This window comes from Talpa occidentalis, unplaced genomic scaffold (genome assembly GCF_014898055.3).
Source record: "Talpa occidentalis isolate TD23 unplaced genomic scaffold, MPIMG_talOcc4v2.1 talOcc4.2, whole genome shotgun sequence".
Lineage (NCBI taxonomy): Eukaryota > Metazoa > Chordata > Mammalia > Eulipotyphla > Talpidae > Talpa > Talpa occidentalis.
The window spans coordinates 63,605,667-63,626,259 of record NW_023602073.1 but is presented as its reverse complement, the minus strand read 5'-3'; the positions used below and the strand labels follow the sequence as shown (position 1 = coordinate 63,626,259).

Here is a 20,593-nt window from a genome sequence, read left to right as displayed (position 1 = left end):
AATCCTGCTGTTATTTGTTTCAGACTTCAGCAAAGAATGAGTGACTGACTCAAATTGCTCCTTGTCTTGTACTAATAGATTTGCAATATTTGCCCTTTCTTTTCCGGAGGAAGCAATACAGTATTTCAAGTGTTTTCATTTCTGACCAAAATATGATGCAATCTAGTCGTTCTCTTGACTCTCATTTAGTATCTGCTTGACTACATTGAAAAAGAATTTTAATTTGTGAAGTAATTGACATAGCCATGAGCCACAAACTTTTCCCAATACTGTAATGTGTTAACATTTTCCCTTTCTTTCTTTTTCACTTTTGCTGGTTTTATGGTTATCATTTTTGAGTCAGCAATCCATTATTTGCTGCTCTCATTTTTTTTCCCCCCAAAATATTCACATACTGTCCTGAGGTGCAGAGTTTTCCAAATACTTTGAGTTTTCCAAATACTTTACAAATAATTTTCATCTTGAAAATTATTGTTTTCCCCTTTATTATTTATTTCCTTCAAAAGTTTGCTTGCAAAGTCATTTTTAGATGTGACTTTAGAACATTCTGTTGTCTTTTCAAGAATCTTTTAGTATTTTATTATCAATGTTAAGTCTGTGTATAACATAAAGTGTGTACTGACTGCTTTCCTTCTCCAACATTCTACCTCTCCAAGGACCTCATTTTTTTATTCCAGCTGTTTTATTTGGTATTTATTTTTATTATTGTTTTTAAATATTTGTTTATTTATGCATACAAGAACTGGGATACAGGGAAGAGGCCAAGGAGGTGAGAGGATTCGCCAGAGACAGAGTGGGGAACAGAACAGGCAGATTGACTTAAATACACTGCTGAGGGGAGCAACAGGTGAGTCAGGAGAGGTCTGCTGCTCTATGTGGGTTAGCTCTCTGGCCAGCAGGGGATATAACTCACACTGAGGGATCAAACTCATGGGGTGCTGCAGTGGCTGCAGGTAGCTTCATAGTGCTGCGACTTAACCCCTTGCACCACCAGGGAGGCCCTTATTTGGTATTTAATGCCATGTTTCTGAATAGTAGGAGTATACTGCTGTTTGAGTCTGTATAGATTGTTCTTTAGACCTCTCCAGCCATCATTCTGAGATCTGCCTTCACACATACTCTAGTATTTCCTTTCTTCCTTTGTTGGAACTCCCTAGTATTTGGGCCCCATGTCTTCCTTTTTTATTGTTTGTACATTAGTCGGCAGTTCCCCCAGAAGTTCCCTAAGAAAAGCATGCATGAGACTCTGAATGTTTGAAAATGTCTTCATTTTCTTTTAAGTAGTTTACCTAGGTATAGATTTCTAGATCAGAATATATTTCCTCTGAGTTTAACAGGCACTGCTTTATTGATTTGTACTATTAATAATTAGTCTGTTCTGGCTCTTGACTCCTTTTATATCTTTTATCTAATTTCTCTAGCTAGGACTTCAATACTATGTTGTATAGCAGTGGTAAAAGTGAACATTCTTGTCTTACACCAGATCTTAGAGGAAAAGTTTTCAGTCTCTTACCATTGAGTATGATGTTATCTGTGGGTTTGTTGTATATGCCCTTAATTATATTGAGGCATATACCATCTATCCCATTTTTTGAGGGTTTTTATCATAAATGGGTTTTGACTCATCAAATGCTTTTATTTTTTTACGTCTGTTGATGTGATCATATGGTTTTTATCTTTCCTTTTATTGATGTGGTGAATTATATTGTTTGATTTTCAAATGTTGAACCAGTCTTGGTCCCCTGGAATAAATTACACTTGATCATGATGATATTTTTGATGTATTGTTGAATTCAGTTTGCTAAGATTTTGATGACTTTTTTTCCACATCTGTGCTTATCGGGGGTATTGGTATACACTTTTCTTTTATTGTGATCTCTTTTATTGTAATCCCTTTGTCTGTTTTTGATATTACAGTGATATTGACCTTATACAAAGTGTTTGGAAGCATTCCCTCTTTCTCTGATTTTTGGAAGAGTTTGAGAAGAATGGTTATTAGTTTGTCTTTGAAGGTTTGGTAGAATTGTATCAGCCCAGGCTTTTGTTTCTTGGGAGACTTTTGATTACAGTTTACATTTCCTTGCTTATAATTGGTCTGTTTAGGTATTCTGTTTCTTCCTGATTCAGTCTCAGATGGGTTGTATATTTCTAAGAATTTCTCCATTTCGTCTAAGTTATCCAATTTGCTACCATATAGATGTTCATAGTAATATCTATGATCCCTTTCTGAAATGCCTGTCTTTTTCATTTCTGATTTTATTAATTAGATTTTTCTCCCTTTTTTTTCTTAGTGAATCTCATTAGAGACTTGTTTTGTTGATTTTTTTCAGAGAACCAACTTTTAGTTTTCTTGATCCTTTGGACTATCCTTTTGATTTCTATATCTCTTATTTCTGCATTAGTTGTTATCATTTCCTTCTATGATTTTGGTTATGTTTGTTCTTTTCCTAGTCCCTTAAGGTGAGAGGTAAGGCTGTTCATTTGAGCACTTTCTTGTTTCTTGACAGGGGCTTGTATTGCTACATACTTCCCTCTTAGTACTGCTATGCTGTGTCTCATAGGTTGATAGATTACTTCTTCATTTTCTTTGTTCTCCAGTATTTTTAAATTTCTTCTTTGATTTCCTCATTTTATCCAATGGTCATTTAGTATTTTGTTTTTCAATCTCCAGGTATTATTAGAAATTTTTCCTGCTTTCTTTTTGTGGTAGATTTCTACTTTGATATTGTGATCAGAGAATATAATTAATATAATTCCAATCTTCATTAATCTATATTACACTTGTTTTGTGACTCAGCATGTGGTCCATCCTGGAGAATGTTCCATTTGCACAGGACAAGAATGTTACTGAGCTTTTTGTTGTTGCGGTGTCCAGTAAATAGCTATTAAGTCCATGTGGTCTAATTCATTTCCTGTTTGATTTTCTGCCTGGTTGATGTATTCGTTGGTGAAAGTGGAATATTGAAGTCTGCTACTACTACTGTGTTGCTCCCAGTGTCTGATTTCAGATTTGGTAATAGTTGCCTCATATATGTTGATGATTTTTCATATGGTACATATATATTGATGAGTGTTACATCTTCCTGATGTATTTTGTGTCCGTTTAATTAAAGATTTATTTTCCAACCCTTTACTTTGAGTCTATGTTTATCTTTGGAGCTTAGCTGCATCTCCTGGAGACTGTGGACTCTTAGGTTTTATTTTTTGATCCAACTAACCATTTTATAACTTTTTTTTTTTAAAGATTTATTTATTTAGGCATACAAGAACTGGGGTGTAGGCCAGAGGTACAGGGAGTGAGAGGATGCACCAGAGATAGAGTGGAGAGCAAAACAGGTGGAGTTACTGAAATACACTGCTGGGTGGAGCAGCGGATGAGACAGGAGAGGTCTGCTGCTCCATGTGGGTGGCTCCCTGGTGAACAGGGGATCAAACTCGTGCTGCAGAGGCTGTGGAGAGCTTCACAGTGCTGTGCTTAACCCCTTGTGCCACCAGGGAAGCCCCCCATTTTATAACTTTTGATTGATGAATTTAATCTATTTACATTTTGGGTGATTATTGATAAATGAAGTTTTTTTATTGCCATTTTGACTTTATTTTCTTGTTCTAATTCATTGTTCAGTTTCTTTATGGATTTTCTTCATTTTGATTTAGATAGGAGAGCCCCTTTCAACAATTTTGTAAGATAGTGCTGGTATTAGCAAACACTCTCAACTTCTGTTTGTCTGGGGAGATCTTTATTTTTCTTCCTATCTGTAGGAATGTCTTATGGGTGGTAATTCTTTATAAATCCCCTTAGGGTTTCCTCTGAGAAGTCTAATGTTAATCTGACGTGATTTCCTTTATTGGTTACTTACTTCTTTTCCATAGCCACTTTATAATGTTTCCTTCATCTAGAATTCTTGATAGCTTTATCATTGTTTCTTTTGTGGGTTTCATTGCATTTAGATAACTGACATTCTTTGAATTTCATATATAATATATAATATATATAATTTCATAATATAATTTCATAATATAATTTCATATAAATATATAATAACATATATTTAGTTCCTTCCCCATGTTTGGGAAAATTTCCTCTATTATTTGTTTATGTCTCTTCTCTGTTCCCTTGTCTCTCTCTTTGCCTTCTTGGATACCCATACATACGGATGTATGTTATCTCTCCTAATAGAGTTGGATAGGTCTCAAAGTGTTTCTTCTTTTTTTCTTTATATCGCTCTATCTGCTTCCACCAGATCCTTTGTGTATTATGATCTTTGAGGTCACTAATTTGTTCCTCCATTTTGTCTAGTCTGCTTCCATAGCTTTCTGAAGAATTTTTTTATCAGATCTTTTTTGCATCCTATCCCTTACATTCCTGCTTAATTCTTCAGTTTCTAATTTGTGTATTTATTTCTCATGACATTTCAGATTTTCCTCCTGTATTTTCTTCCATTTTTTGAATTTATCATCACAATTTTGAACTCTCTGTTTGATAGGAAAATAAGATCTTCCAGATCTTTATGGCTAGGTTCTAGAGAATTGTTCCTTCCTTGTGTCATATTCCCTTGTGGTCTCAAGTTGCTGCGTGTTCTATTTTGTAATCTACCCATTCTGCTGTTTAAGATCTTCTTCCTGGAAGCTCAGCGTTCTCTAAAAATAGCAACTTGGGAGCTTCAGAATACACCAGTTCTTCCATCTTTTTGTTTTTATTTTGTTTTCTATAATACATATTTAAGTCTTAAATCAATTTTATGTATGTGTTTTTTTTTAATGTTTGTTTATTTATGCATATAAGAACTTGGGTACAGACCAGAGGTATGGGGAAGGTGAGAGGATTCACCAGAAAGAGAGTGGGGAACAGAATAGGCAAATTGAGTGAAATACACTACTGAGGGGAGCAGCGGGCGAGACAGGAGAGGTCTACTGCGCCATGTGGGTAACTCCCTGGCCAGGGATCAAACTTGTGCTGCAGTGGCTGCGGATTGCTTCATAGTACTTTGTCTTAATCTCTTACACCACCAGGGAGGCCCAGTGTGTTGTATTTTTAATTTTTAAGTTTTTTCTCTGAATGTTGCTTTTTAGTAATGTTCTATTTTCATTTCATGATGGAAAAACTATTCTCTGAATATGTTCATTACAATTAAAAAATATTTTTTTCAGTCTCCTGCACCGTCTTTGTTTCCTTAAAATACCTTTACTTAATCATTTATTTTGATTTTTGAAATGTGTAGTCCTGGCTGTCTTACTCTTTACAATAAACCTCGGGAAAATTGAAAGCTCTATTTGCCTGAATGGGAACTTTTAAAGTTTAACTGGAGGTCTTTATTATAAGGTGATTTAGCCAGGAACCCAAAATTTTTGAAGGGAATTGTTAGGGGGAAATGATGTCCTGAGTTAATCCCATACAGGCTTTGTGGACCCCACCCCCACTCCAGACTAAAGCCATCAATTTTTTTTTTTTTTTTTTTTTTTTAAAAAGAATGACGTGAAGGATTTTGCAGAATTTCCAAACAGACTAATGGAAATTTCAGTCATTAGGTGACTTAAATATTTCTGTTTGTAGATGTGGAAACTGAGACCCAGAGAGAAGTGACTTATTTATATTCCTGCATCTTTAGAATAGAACTGAGTCTCTTTTCAGTATTCTTTTTTTTTTTTAAGATTTTATTTATTTATGCATACAAGAACTGGGGTACAGGCCAGAGGTGTGTGGGGGGGGTGAAAGGATTCACCAGAGACAGAGTGGAGAGCAGAACAGGCAGACTGACTGAAATACACTGCTGAGGGGAGCAGTGGGAGAGATGGGAGAGGTCTGCTGCACCATGTGGGCAGCACCCTGGCTGGGGATTGAACTCAAGCTGCAGCAGTGATAGTGTTAACCCCTAGGCCACCAGGGAGGCCCCAAAAATATAATTTAGAGACTATTAAAATAGGAGCTAGGGTAGCTAACATTTAAGTGTTAAAGTTTTCTGTATGTTCCTCCCTAAGTTCTACTCCTATCCTATTATCAAGAAAGTTAGAATTTTTGCTTTTTTTTTATTATGCTTAAAATTATTAACTTGGAAGCAAAAATAATCAAAAACTTCATTCTTTTTACCTGCACATTTTTTCCTGTTACTTGAAAAGTAGTAGATAACATTGACTTCTTGACTCCATGCCACTGGCTTGTCTGAGCACTTTATACATTGTAACTTCCTAACAAGTGTGTGAGATAGGTGAGAAAATTGAGACATGCAACTAGGAATTTGATCCCGCCAGGATTCTAATCCAGCCAACCTGGCTTCTAAAACTAACTCTTTTAACCTCTACATCTAATTTATGGTATTGTTTTATATAATTTTATATTTTTAAGATCTGCATTATGCATTGTTTTCATTATTATTTACTCGGGAGGTCTGTGCAAAATTTTAGAATTTAAAATTTGAGTGGGACTGGAGATCATCACATTCAGCCACACAGTATGGACTGAAACCCAGGTTTCCTGTTACCTAGTCTATAGCATGCTCTTTTCCCACTAGTCTCTGCTGGGCTGCCTAATTTAGCAGCCAAGAGACTTAATTAAAATACTTTGAAATGTAATTGTGCTTATCTTAAAATGTTATGTGAGGTTTCTTTATCTAGTTGTAGATGTTTATAAACACTCCCCTTGTTTAGTTGTGGAAGTTTCCTCTGTGTTTGTATCTTCAAAGGCAATTTGTCTTTTTACTTTTATTAGGTGTGACTGATCACTTATGGTTTAAAAAATGACTAGAACTTTGACTTAAAGATATGTAATTTTGAAGACAGTCAACTACAGAGAAAGCATGTAACTTGCATTCTGAGCCATTGATCTTTGGCAGTAACAGATTATGTTTCTACTCTACAACAATCAGATTGTAGCTTCCTAGAGTATCACCACTGCCTTGTCTGCTCTCAGGGCTGCCTTGATGCACCTGGAAGATATGTGTGAAAGAACATTGAAAACCATGAAGTGCCTTAACAATATGTTGTATACATGCATTCATATTCTGATTAATTGTATACCTGAGACATTTGGTCATAAGACATTTTTCTACATGAGCTTATAGATTAGAATAGGCTAAAAATATGACTGGGTCAAGGGAAGCACTTAAATCCAGCCAGGTCTTGGTGATAGTAAAATTAGGGAGTGACTAGGTGGCAAGAAATAAGCCTAGAGTGTTAGCGCCTTAGAATGTGAACAGAAATAATTTGACTTGAAAATTGTCTTTGTTTAACATCCCACTTCTTCATTCTTTCATCAATATTTATTGAGTACCTAGTTAGGAGTAGGCATTTTTCTTCGACATCACTGATATTTATAATAAGTAAGACAAGATGCTGTTATTGCCCTCCAAGAACTCATAGGGGAAGGTGGTTATAGACAGGGTATAATATATACTAATAAATGTATTCTGTATGCATTTTAGAATGTATTACCTGACTGAGCTATGCTGAAAAAGGTATTTTGGTTAATTAAGTTTTTTTATATTCTCGGTTAGTTTTTTAAACTTTTTTTTTGTAGTTTTTTTTAATTTAAGATTATTTATGCATAAAAGAGCTTGGGGTACAGGCCAGAGATGTTGCAGGGGGGAGAGGATTCACCAGAGACAAAGCAGGGAGCAGAACAGGCAGTCGGACTGAAATGTACTGCTGAGGGGAGCAGTGGGCGAGACAGGAGAGGTCTGCTGTGCCATGTGGGTTTCTCTGTGGTTGGCTGGGAATCAAACTCGTGCTGCAGAGGCTGTGGATTGCTTCATAGTACGGTGCTTAACCCCTTGTGCCACCAGGGAGGCCCAGTTTTTTAAACTTTAAAAAATGAAATGTATTTAAATACTTTGAGATGTATAATAAACTATGAATATATAAGCTATATTTAACATATACATTTTAGATAATCATAATTACCTAAAATATGGATTTATTCTACTTGGTAAGCCATCTGAACATGCTCTACCTGAGTATATTAGGGAGCTGTTAAAGAGAGGGCATTGCTGTTGTCAGCTTGACATTAGTCCTTGGTGCTAGTGTTTCTTAAGAACAAAAAGTTGAGTTTCAATCCTACTCTGCCACTTATTTTTTTTTAAAGATTTATTTATTTATACAAGAACCAGGGTATAGGCCAGATGCGCGGGAGGGTGAGAGGGTTCACCAGAGACAGAGTGGGGAACAGAACAGGCAGACTGACGTGAAATACACTGCTGAGGGGAGCAGCCGGCGAGACAGGAGAGGTCTGCAGTGCCATGTGGGAGTCTCCCCAGCCAGCCAGAATTGAACCCGCGCTGCAGAGGCTGCAGACAGCTTCACAGTGCAATGCTTAGGCACCTGCACCACCAGGGAGGCTCTAGCTCTGCCACTTATTAACTGTGAACTTATCTGTGCCTCTGTTTCCATGTCTGTGAATTGAGAATAAAAATAATATCTATTTCATAGTTGTAGTGAAGAGTGAATTAACACATGTAAGAAAGCTTAGGTGAGTATCTGGAACACATTAAAGGTTATGTAAGTCTGAACAGCTATCATAATCATCATGTTATTGTTACTGTTATTTAGCAGAATTGGAATACATTGAGTAAGATTTCAAGAATGGATTTTCTCCTCCTCAAACCTTGAAAGGTACTCTAAATTAAAGGTAGACAAGGAAGGACCTTTGTTGATCATTAACCACATGCCGGGCATGTGGCTAGCATTTTATCTGCAGTCTTGTTTATTCTTTTCGTTAGTGTTGTGAAGCAATGAGAAAACAGGCCCAGGAAGTTAAGTAACTTGTGTAAGGTCTTACATCAGCAACACATGGAACATTGGGATGATAACTGGTGTCTGTTTGTCTGCATTCTTTATTCTTTCCCTGCATGACAACAAAAAGCTTGCAATATCAGCAGGTTTCACTGATAGGTAATCTTGAGCTATGCTTTCCATTGTTGGGGGGACTTTATTTCTAATGACCATTTAAAAGAATACCAACCACATTTTGGGATTGTTTCTACTAAAGATATTTGTTTTATATGTCTGTAATTCCACCACCACGTGGCAATAGTTTAAATAAGTGGAACTCAGATGGAAACTATTTGAATGTGTAGAGTCTTATTAATAGTTTTCAGAATTAAGCTGATTTATGATGATTTTCCAGTTTTTAAGATCCTCGTCATGACTACAGAATTCATCCCTTTGAAATTCATATATATTTCTTAGGACTTTAAACCTAAACTCCATGGGTGCTATTTAGTATGGAACAGATTATTGCGGTCAACTTTTGGGAACATACAAGATTAGTTCAAATAACTTGGATTTAAATGTAATAAAGTTAACTTTTAACCTTTTGATCTTCTTATATTGAAAGTAGAGTTATTTGCACAGGAAAGAGGAAAATTTTATGGCTGTTAAACCTGCAACCAAACAATATCAGTATAGCTTTCTGGTAAAATTCCTTCAGACTTCAACCTAGAAATGTGGAAGTTGTAAGCCCTTCCTAAAAACATTTCTGCCTTCTCTGGGTTTTTTCATCTTGCAACTGCTTTTGCCTTCTGGGCCTCATCTTTTCTTGCCTTGTGCCTTTGATGGACCCCATGGTGCATTCACCCAGATGTGGAACTTGGCTGCTTCTCTGATTTTCAAAGAGGCTCTATTCACATAGACATATGTGGGTTTAATACATCTAACTGAAGAAAGGAGGCAAAATAGAGGTGAGATGAGTCTACACTAGAAAGACATCCCCATTCTTTAAATTTTTTCACACTCCCTTTGAGCCTAGAATTTCACCCCCATCTAATCCCAGCATTGCTCTTTTAATACATTTTTTTTTAAGATTTATTTGTTTATTTATTTATACAAGCACTGGGCACAGTCAGAAGCACGGGAGGGTGAGAGAATTCACCAGAGCCAGAGCGGGGAGCAGAACAGGCAGAAGGACCGAGGTACACTGCTGAGGGGAGCAGCAGGCGGCAGGAGAGGTCTGCGCGCCATGTGGGACCCTCCTCCGGTGGCCGCGGAGCAGCCGGGGATCGAACTGGAGCTGCAGAGGCTGCAGGCAGCTTCGCAACCCAGCGCTCAACTGCTGCGCCACTGGGGAGGCCCCCAGCATTGCTCTTTTAGACCAACTCTTCTCTCTTCCTTATCATTCTTCCCTCTGCTCTTTTCAGAGATAAGATAAATTCTTCCCCATATCTATTGCAGAGCAATTTCCCCTTCTTGACAGCCATCCTAGGATCTTGGTAGCCATTCTACAGGGACTCACCCCTCCCCTCACCCCTCAGGGGATTGAACATCAGTGGTAAAGTGCCCATGTTGAGGGAACAGTTTTTTCCTAAAGAGCACCTGCACCCCTATGTTTATAGCAGCACTATTTACAATAGCTAAGCTTTGGAAACAACCCAAATGCCCAAAAATAGATGACTCGATCAAGAAGATGTGGCATATATACACAAGGGAATATTACTCAGCAATCAAAAAAGATAAATTCATGCAATTTGCAGCAACATGGATGGAGCTGGAAGGGATCATGCTCAGCGAAATAAGCCAGAAAGAAAAAGAAAAATACTGGATGGTCTCACTCATAGCAGGAATCTAGAAAACCTAAATAAGGGACCAGGAAAAAGAATAACTATAATAAAGAAAAATAAAAATCAACAAGCAGCTATAAACCAGAGACACACTATGGGGGGGTGGGGAGTGGGGAATGGGGAGAGGAGGGAATATAACCAAGATGAAAATGCATACATTGTGCAAAAATGAAAAATGATGTAAGAAATATATATATTTTTAAAAAGTTCCTTCTAAGAGGAATTCTTCTATTAGTAGGATGATAAAACAGAATTTTTTATCTTGTTACATGACAGTTGGCAGAATACTAACCTGAATACTTTTGTTGAGACCTGCTTCCTGAATAAAGTGCCAAAAACCCCAAAAAATGACTGTATATGTAATTTGTCTAAATCATACACTCTTGATATCTTTGACTAATATAATGTCTTATGTATAGAATGTCTGCTGCTTTTAAAGAAACATGTTCCCACCTAAGTCACAGTCCCACCTAACACAAAAGAGCCACCTCATGGCATCTTCCATTAATTATGTATCTCACTTACACAAAAATCAATTTAGCTTTTGATACTCTAATATTTTCATTATCATGAATTTATTTTTGTTTTTCTTAGAGCTTCAGGTTAGATACAAAGACAAATGCAAAATGTGTTTTTCAGGAAGTAAACCTTTCAAAACCTTTCATACCCCCATTTATGGATCAATCTGCAATCTGTTCTTTTTTTTTTTTTTTTGATTTATTTATTTATACAAGAACCAGGGTACAGGCCAGAAGCGCGGGAGGGTGAGAGGTTTCACCAGAGACAGAGTGGGGAACAGAACAGGCAGACTGACGAAAAACACTGCTGAGGAGAGCAGTGGGCGAGACAGGAGAGGTCTGTCGCGCCTTGTGGGATTCTTGCTGGCCGACCAGGATCAAACCGGCACTGCAGAGGCTGCAGACAGCTTCACAGAGCGATACTCAACTGCCTGCGCCACCAGGGAGGCCCTGTTCTTAAGTGAATTTTTCATTGTTCATTAAAAAAAAAAAAAGATTGAAGCTTTTTTCACTCTAACATCAATTTTGAGGATTTAAGGAGTTCACTAAACTGTACTATAATATACTGATCTTTATTTGAGTTTATAAACGAAATTACTTTTCCCTTGCCATATATTAGCCCAGCCTTACAGATTGTTTTACCCCATAGGTAATAGAGAAGAAGAAACCTAATCAGTAACTGGAATAATATGGAAGAGGATGGAAAAAACTTGTTTAATGGGTAAGAAAAGTATAATAACTGGTTATTATGAAAACTCTACATGATAGTATTATGTATGACCAATATATAGTAGGTGACTGAAGTTGGCGTACTATTAGGTTGAATGATAAGTCACTATCTTTTTCTTAGCCCTATTCTGAAATTTCACCATCTTCTCCCTTCTTATCATTGTGAATTTTTCAGTGTTATGAATAAACTTAAGCTAAGAGGGGACACAGCATATTTGAAGATAAAGATGTGAACTAGAGAATAGCAAACATACCAAAACAAGTATAGGGTAGTCTTGAAAAGCTTGTTGGTAGTTAAATGGAGAATGTGTCTGTCATGACCTGTCAGTTTCATTACCTGTCCCTTTTTCCTCTTCAGATATTGCCAGCTGTTATGTTAGGTTCTCTGTGGGGATCCTGTTCATTTAGGCAAGTGCGGATTGTGTGTCAAATAGAATTCCAAAGACAGCTCAATGAAAGGTTTGAATGAATTTATGAGATATAAAGCTTTTTAATTACACAGGACCATCCATTCTTATTCAACAATTTAAACATTATAGATAACCAAAGCCTTCAACCTGAATCACAGTCCCCTCCCAGAATATATAAGTGTATGTTAAATATATGTGCTACCTTCCTTTTTGCTTAATAGTTAAAAACTTGGACCTGAGAGTACAACTGTTTTTGACTAGCCACTATTAAATTAACATTTGGGCAAGTTAATTTCTCTGTACTTAAATTCCTTGGGTATAATGTGGGGCAGGGGGAGACAACAATAAAATACCTATTTCATAGTGATGTTGAGGAGTAATTAGTTAACTTATATAAAAAAAAAACTTGGAATAATGCCTGAAACATACTTAAGTGTTCTCATAAATATCCTAGTTAGCAGGTATTTTTTTTTTTTTAAGATTTATTCCTTTATGCCTCTGGGGTACAGCCCAGAGGTAGGGGGGGGGGCGGTGAGAGGATTCACCAGAGACAGAGTGGAGAACAGAACAGGCAGATTGACTGAAATACACTGCTGAGGGGAGCAGTGGGCGAGCCAGGAGAGATCTGCTGCACCATGTGGGTCAGTTCCCTGGCTGGGGATCGAACTCGTGCTGCAGTGGCTGTGAACAGTTTCGTAGGCTGGGTCTCAAACCCTTGCACCACCAGGGCGGCCCCTAGTTACCAGTTTTATGTCCAGCTATCCACATTTGAAGCTTTTTCTGATACACCCCAAGAGTTAAACCATCTTGGATAAAATTAACCCTGTTGGCAAGGATTTTTTTCACAAAATATTTTTTGTCTTCAAACTTCATTTCTTTCAGAGTATGCTGCTAGACTGTGTGAGAAACATGCCTTCAATTCTTACTGTATATCTTTTGTGTATAAGATACTCAAGATATGTATGAAAAAACTATCTTTGGGCTATGATAGTTCCCTTTTACTTGTAAAAGTATCTGTCAAAGCTGAATGCATGATTCTCTTTGTTTTGGATAACTATGTTAAATTTTATGTTAATATTGCTTCTGTCTGTTTTGAAGGACAAGTCTTTTTGAGTTTCTTTTTTTTGTGTTCACAAAATCATAATTGTTTTGAAAATGTCTTTGCTGTCTTTCCCATGGCTTGTCAGCACTTTACTGGGTGATACAGACGAGTATCTATTTTAAGAAGGTTATTTCTTTTTACTCCTGTATTATCCTGGGGCTGTACTATATTATTATGGACTTATTCTGTTTGCTTATTTTAGACTACTATATAAAGAGATTATTTTAGACTACTATATAAAGAGAAATTAATATTCACTCTTTATCGTGTGTCAGACATTGTTTTAAGTGCTTTACTTATTTGTTATTTAACTCTGTCTTCCACTTATAAAATAGATACTGTTTTTTTTTTTAATTGGAAAAGTGAGGTATGGATTAAATAACTTGTCCAAAATGACACTGCACATTGCAGCTTCAGACTTCAAACTGAGGTCCTCTTGCTCCATAGCCTGGGTTGAATATTGGGGTGCTGGCCTAGTTAATAAACTCTTGTGAGGTTTGCTAGGGGGATATGAATTTAAATAAGACAATAAATATCTCCTGAAAAAAGTCACCATAACTAATGTATTTTTGCTTGTCTGTGGGAAGGAAAATTTGAAATCATGTATCTTTAAGTATGGGAAAAAATTATCTAAGTACTCATAAATAATTATTTCTCTTGACCGTACTTAAATGAACACAGCTGTTTTGCTTGATTACAAGTCATATGTAGTAACTAGAAACCCCTTGAACCTAGCTAAGAAACAGTACATGTTTAGAAGGGATTAGAAGTCAGTTGATTGGTAAATTACTATTTAGCTGCTATTCATGGCAACATGCAGTTAGAAAGGTTGAACTGTGCAGCAGTTTGGAACTGATTGGTAATTGGAAATTGCTCTTTTGTCCTGTTAAAATGATATTCGAATGACAGTCAGCAGAAAAGTCATGCAGAGAAAAAAACAGGAGAAAGGTGACTTAGAGGTTTTATAATTAGAACCTTACTTATAAGTAGTGGTCTAAAAAGTAAATATAAATTAATAATCAAATTTGTATAGGAACTGGAAGTACATAGGGTTTTTCTTGGGCCTGTCTTGTCAGAGAGAAAAGTTGCCTTTTCTTCAAATAGCAGTCAATTTCCTGTTTGAAATATGGTAAAGTACGGAGTGTTAGGGGCATTTAAAGTAACAACAAACTACACTGATAAAAAGTCTTGGTTTGTGGCCAAGTGTAGTCAGTGATCTTTTCTTTCTTTCTCTCTTCAGCTCTTAACTCCTTGTCTGGGAATCCCTTCTGACGCTGACCAAAGTAATGGCTCTTAGCATGCAATATCTTTTACAACAGTGTCTTGAAGAGTGGGTCAGCGGCTTCTAAGACTCCTTCTGGTGTCAAAACTGCTTTAATAGCAGTACTGAAACATTACTTGCTTACAAGTATGCAGTGAAGTTTTCCTGTGCAACCAACTGAATACAAAAACAGATAGGAGATTCTCCAGCTGTCTTCCTTAATCCAAAGATTTTAAATTTTTGCAAAAAGGTTAAACTAAGGCCACTCATCTTACTAAGTATGTAGTTTGGGGGGGATTATTTCTATGTTAGGACTTTACAATCATAGCAGTGTGGGCCCTCTCTATTGCCGGTAGGCTCTGTGAGTGGTGGGCCCACCAAATAGTACCTCCTATGTGGATTGTAATGACATCCTGATAGATTGGGACTGTATCTCTGAGACTGGAGAAGTGAAAATTATGATCCTTTTCCATGATTGTGTCACACAGTATGTTCCAGCATATGAAAATCTGAATTTAGAGATTTATTTTTATTTATTTATACATACAAGAACTGGGGCCCAGGCTAGAGGTGCAGGGGGTAAGAGGATTCACCAGAGACAGAGTGGGGAGCAGAACAGGCAGATTTACTGAAATACACTGCTAAGGGGAGCAGTGGGTGAGACAGGGGAGGTCTGCTGCGCCATGTGTGTCAGCTGCCTGGCCAGGCATTGAACTCGTAGTGCAGTGGCTGGCGATAGCTTGATAATGCTGAGACTTTAACCCCTGCTCCACAAGGGAGGACCTGAAAAATCTGAATTTAAAGGAAAAAAATTATGTAGGAACACTATCCAACCCTGCCAGTGACCCCACTGAGTGTTCTTTGTATTGGTTGTTCCCAACATTGGGAGGAACAAAGGAATTCTCAGGATAGCCTTTTCATTTACAGTATTAAATCGAGCATTTACTCTGTTCTAGGAGCTGTAATACAGACATGGTTGCCTAACAGGGTGTGGTCAGCGATGGATCACATATCAGCAGACGTCCCAATAGGTTGTACCAAGGAGCATTAGTGTGGTAGTGGGCTGTCCATCTAGGTTTGTGTGAGCACATTCTGTGTTATTCGCGTAAGTACAAAATTGCTTAATGATGCATTTCTCAGAATGTATCCTTGTCATTAAGCAACACATGACTGTAAGGCAGGGAACAAAATAAAAGCAAAAAAGCCTCTGCTCACATGGGGATTCCCTTCCTGTCTGAGTTCTTTGCCTTGGTCACACCTCCTACTTCTGGGAATCTAATGGTTGATAGTTCCTATGGACTGTGAACAATGACTGGTATTTTCCAGTGACTGAATGTTAAGGCTAGAGTGGGAACTGCTTTACATTTGTGATTTTTGATTATTAAAAAAAGACACCAATGACTTGGGATTTTTCAAAACTTACAGAGTCCCAATAGCAATAAAGGTGAGCCTATCTTGTTGTGACTGCTTTAGTCTTGTTTTCAAAGTTAGTGCCACTTTTGTCAAGAAATTTAATTTAAAAAAATTAAATACCAACTGACCTTACATTTGTTGTAATTGTTTTTATTATGTGAAGAAAGTGGAAATTTCGTTGCCTAAGTTTGTTCCCAAGACCCTGTAATTTGTTTAATAGACTTTTATACAGTGATTACTTGGCTCATTAGGTTGAGTCACTTGATAATGACTTGAAGGTTAACTAATGCGGCCCATCAGAGCCCTGTTCGTCAGCTGGAAGTCTAGCATATCACTCACTACCGTGAGCCATTTCCAAATGCAAATGATTGGGGATACCATTAGAATGTAATGGAAAAAGAAACTGATATTTAAAATGTGAATGACTGAAACCGCTTCTCTAAAGATTATGTTAAGATGCACTTTAATAGGAGCCTTTATAAAAAAATCGAGTGGCATTTTGACCTTCTCTTCATTTAAAGTGTAAAAGGAGCTTTATAATCAGAGTGCACCAGATGACTGTTGTCTATTTAGCATCTCCACTGTGTTTTAGATCAGTATGTCTCAGGTTCAAATATAATCCCAGTCTTCTGCCAAAGTGGGAGAGACATAGTCATTTGACTGTGAGGAATCCTGTTCAACCATCTGTTTTTTTAAACCTGCCTTCAGAGGTATGTAGAATCTCTAATTCCTGATCCTTGCCAGGTTCTTAAGATCTGAGTTACCAGCTTGCTTGTTTATTTCACCTTGGTGTGGGCAGTATTTAAGTTTTAGGGCCTCCCTGGTGGCTTAGGGGTTAAGTTTCAGCTCTATCACTGCTATGGTCTGAGTTTGATCCCCAGCCAGGGAGATGACCCACAGCACGCAGCAGCAAACCTGTCCCGTCTCACCCACTGCTCCCCTCAGCAGTATATTTCAGTAAATCTGCCTGTTCTGCTCCCCACTCTGTCTCTGGTGAATCCTCTCACCCCCCCTCTCCCCCATACCTATGGCCAATACCCTGGTTCTTCTAAGCAAAAAATAAATAAAATAGAGGATTCATTTAAAAAATATTTAGGTTTTAGCATACTTTTCTTTTTTTTTTTAGATTTATTTATTTATTTATTTATTTATACAAGCACTGGGTACAGTCAGAAGCGCGGCGAGGGTGAGAGAATTCACCAGAGCCAGAGCAGGGAGCAGAACGGGCAGACTGACAAAGTACACTGCTGAGGGGAGCAGCGGGCGGCAGGAGAGGTCTGCGCACCATGTGGGACCCTCCTCCGGTGGCCGGGGAACAGCCTGGGATCGAACCAGCGCTGCAGAGGCTGCGGGCAGCTTCGCAACCCAGCACTCAACCGCTGCGCCACCGGGGAGGCCCAGTTTTAGCATACTCTTAAATGTTAGACTTTCCTTTTGTCTGTTCACTTTCCAGATTCTAAAAAAATTTTTTAAGATTTTATTTTCTACTTATGCACACAAGAGCTAGGGTGTAGGCCAGTGGTGCGGAGAGGTGAGAGCATTCACCAGAGACAGAGTGGGGAGCAGAACAGGCAGATGTACTAAAATACACTGCTAAGAGGAACAGTAGGCAAGGCAGAAGTGGTCTGCTGCACCATGTGGGTAGCTCCCTGGCCAGGGATTGAACTCATGCTGTAGTGGCTGCGGATAGCTTCATAGTGCTGATGCTTAACCCCTTGAGCCACCAGGGAGGCCCCCAGATTCCAAAATTTTGATGATACCTCTCATGTTATTTCATTTTTGTGTGATTCTTTTTCTTATTAATTTATGCCTTTTTTACTCCTTTACTGTTATTTTACTGGGATTTTGAAAGAAGAGGAGGTAAATGTGTCTTCATTCTGCCATGTCTTCCTGAAATTTAAAGTTTTAACATATATTATCAAGTACACTCCACAGACATACCAGGAATTCTGTTAGATGCTTGGTCTTTAACTTAAAATTCCTTCATGTTCTGTTGAAATTCGAACAATTCATTCACTTTAATGTCATTCACCTACTACTTTTTGAATACCTTCATATTATATGCTAGGCAGTGTCACAAATTATTTCATGTAATCATCACAGCAGCTCTATAAGACATAAAGATATTTCATTTTAATGAATATGAAACAGAGTAAAGTCACAGACCTGGTGAAAAATCATGCCAGGTTTGAGATAGATTTCTAAAATAAATATGCTTTCTATTATACTATATACCTCTATCAGCTACTATGTTAGCTATTTGGATTTTTTAAGCAGAGGATTAGATAATGTTTTTGTTTAATACAGTGATAATATTAAAGATCTGATGTCATTTAGAAAGATAGGCATATCAAGATCAACTGGCAGTTAAAGCAGTAATAATTCAGGCATGCAGTTTTAAGGGCTTAAATTTGGAAGGGATTAGCAGTAATAGTGGGGAAGGTGGTTAGGTTCAGGTAGTTAGGGAAGTATTTAAATCCATTCTCTTAAGTGAGCTATTGTGACAACCTAGGCCAGTTTGGTATTTTGATTTCTGAATACAAATTAGTAGGCCTTAGTAACTGATTTCGTGTGAATAAGGAGTTAAAGAGAATATCAAGGCATCAAGTCAGGTAAATAGAAATATAAGCAGCAACTAATAAATCTCAACAACATTGCATGTGGATGTCATGGTTTCTTGGAGATATGAACATCTGCCAGACCTTCTGGATTCCTTTCTTTGTGTGTGACATTTATCTGAATGTCCTGTAATCACATTATACACTATGACAGAAAGTTGACATTAATAATGTGTATTTCTTGGTAGATAATATGTACTTTTAGTTTTAAATATTATTTTTAGTATTTTAAAATCAAATCTGTAACTTGAAAAAATCATCCCTCCACCCCCATTATGAAAGCAAGTACTGTGATTTCATTAGCACAGAAAGTATTTTTATAAATCCAGTTTAAAAGACTAAGAGCCATTGTACAGGACATGAGTTGATAGTTCACTGAAGAGAAGTAAAGATCAGTAGTCACCATAATTAAAGACTTATAGACAAGCTATTTAATTTTTCAAATGTCAGATTAAATATCATTTAAGGGCCTCCCCGGTGGCGCAGCGGTTGAGCGCTGGGTTGCGAAGCTGCCCGCAGCCTCTGCAGCGCCGGTTCGATCCCCGGCTGCTCCCCGGCCACCGGAGGAGGGTCCCACATGGCGCGCAGACCTCTCCTGCGGCCCGCTGCTCCCCTCAGCAGTGTACTTCGGTCCTTCTGCCTGCTCTGCTCCTCGCTCTGGCTCTGGTGAATTCTCTCACCCTCGCGCGCTTCTGACTGTATCCAGTGTTTGTATAAACAAATAAATAAATAAATCTTTAAAAAAAAAAAAATCATTTAAAGAGGGCCTCCCTGGTGGTGCAGCGGTTGAGCACTGGGTTGCGAAGCTGTCCGCAGCCTCTGCAGCGCCGGTTCGATCCCCGACTGCTCCCTGGCCACTGGAGGAGGGTCCCACATGGCACGCAGACCTCTCCTGCCGCCCGCTGCTCCCCTCAGCAGTGTACTTCAGTCCTTCTGTCTGCTCTGCTCCCCGCTCTGGCTCTGGTGAATTCTTTCACCCTCCCGCACTTCTGACTGTACCCAGTGCTTGTATAAAATAATAAATAATAAAATAAATAAATAAATCTTAAAAAATTATTTAAAAAAAATCATTTAAATATATGTCACTCCCTAGTAGTAAAGAAACGTATAATCTCCAATACTACTGGTAGGAGGTGAGAAGAAGGGGTGAAAATAAATGCAACCCTTTTGGTGGGCAGTTTGATTGACTATTCAAGATTTAAATGCATATATTCCTTGACACAACAGTTCATCTTCTATAAATTAGCTCACAGAATCACTTGCATAAGTATGCGCTGATATATGCTTAAAAATACACATCGTACATGTCCCTGGTAGTAAAACATTGAAAACAACATAATTTGTTCTCGTAAAGAAGTTAAATAACTTATGTAGTTCATATCAGAGAATATGTTGCAGTCTTTATTTTTATATATTTATTTATTTGTTTGTTTGTTTAATTTATACAAACACTGGGTACAGTCAGAAGCGCGGGACGGTGAGAGAATTCACCAGAGCCAGAGCAGAGAGCAGAGCAGGCAGAAGGACCGAAGTACACTGCTGAAGGGAGCAGTGGGCGGCAGGAGAGGTCTGCGCGCCATGTGGGACCCTCCTCCAGTGGCCAGGGAGCAGCCTGGGATCGAACCAGCGCTGCAGAAGCTGCAGGCAGCTTCTGCAGCCCAGCGCTTAACCTCTGTGCCACCGGGGAGGCCCTTTGCAGTCTTTAAAAAGAGATATTTGGGGAAATACTTGAGTTAAAAAAGCAAAATGTAGAATAATATGTATGGTAGGATTCAGTTTACATTAAAAATTATGTTTCTGACTGTATCAAATAGTCCTGGAAGTATATTCCAGAATGTATACCCTTAGATAGTAGTAGTTTCCTCTAGAGAGGCAACTGGTGATGGAAAGCATAGAGAGTTTTACTCTTATAATTTTTATTTTCTGTATGCATGTTCATATTATTATTTAAGTATATAAATTAATATGAGAAAACAAGAACTCCAATTGTCTTTTGCT

At 37.9% G+C, this 20,593-nt stretch overlaps 1 protein-coding gene across 7 annotated transcripts in view; it reads left to right on the top strand.

Moving 5' to 3' along the window:
• USP49 (ubiquitin specific peptidase 49) overlaps positions 1–20,593 on the top strand; it is an 81,135-nt gene that overhangs the window by 17,030 nt on the left and 43,512 nt on the right. For 6 of the 7 annotated variants that reach the window (XM_037519704.2, XM_054698780.1, XM_054698783.1 and 3 more), the window contains exon 3: positions 11,712–11,783. The gene's annotated coding sequence lies outside the window, so the exon portion shown is untranslated. Of the gene's footprint in view, positions 1–11,711; positions 11,784–15,520; positions 15,670–20,593 lie in introns of all 7 variants that reach the window. The other variant, XM_054698784.1, reaches the window with a different exon arrangement.